The 788-nt window shown below is 46.8% G+C and overlaps 1 protein-coding gene across 1 annotated transcript in view; it reads right to left on the bottom strand.

The window, feature by feature from the left end:
- Positions 1-788, bottom strand: part of LOC110463273 (sodium bicarbonate transporter-like protein 11) — a 159,737-nt gene extending 158,949 nt beyond the window's left edge. Inside the window, exon 1 of the mRNA XM_021517731.1 lies at positions 628-788. The gene's annotated coding sequence lies outside the window, so the exon portion shown is untranslated. The remainder of the gene's footprint in view (positions 1-627) is intronic.

The raw sequence follows: 788 nt of genomic DNA on the forward strand, positions 1-788 counted from the left end.
CCTCCCAGGAATGCTTTTGATCAAATATGATTGATATCCAGTGCACAGTTCTACAGAAGAAGTCGTTTGTAGCAATATAGCCAAATTGCCCCCTTTTGGCCCCGCCCCTAAGCCCCCTGAAGAGTCAGCCCCACCATTTGTACAATTTTTAATCACCACCACCTAGGGATGCTTCCAGTCAAATATGGTTGATATCCACTTCTTAGTTCCAGAGAAGAAGTCGCTTAAAGCAATATGGGCAAATTGACCCCTTTTGGCCCCGCCCCTCAGCCCCCTGGGGGGTCAGCCACACCATTTGTACAATTTTAAATCCCCACCACCTAGGGATGCTTCCAGTCAAATTTAGTTCAATTCCAACCGGTGGTTAAGAAGAAGAAGTCGTTTAAAGAAATTGTTGACGGACGGACGGACGGACGACTGACGCCACGGTATGGCATAAGCTCACCTTGGTCCTTCGGACCAGGTGAGCTAATAATATGACAGAAAAGTATTGGGGGGGAAATTCCCCAGGAATTAAAACCCAAATGGAACGAAACGAGGAATTGGAAATAACTAGTGAGTGAGAGCCCTAAGTGTGTCAATAGCTATCGACAAAAGGGATAATATTATTGTCACTATTGGACTTACCTGATTTCCAATTTACTGATGCGTATCTCAAGCGCTCCAGCGTCTGTCTGTCGACACTTGGGTGCCACCTAGCAGTGAAAGACTTCCCCAGTCACACCCACTGGCCCAAAACCATTTGTCAACACTTCGCATCCTGGATACTGCTCACGCCAATTCACACC

The sequence above is a fragment of the Mizuhopecten yessoensis genome, unplaced genomic scaffold (assembly GCF_002113885.1).
Source record: "Mizuhopecten yessoensis strain PY_sf001 unplaced genomic scaffold, ASM211388v2 scaffold10885, whole genome shotgun sequence".
In the NCBI taxonomy this organism is placed as follows: domain Eukaryota; kingdom Metazoa; phylum Mollusca; class Bivalvia; order Pectinida; family Pectinidae; genus Mizuhopecten; species Mizuhopecten yessoensis.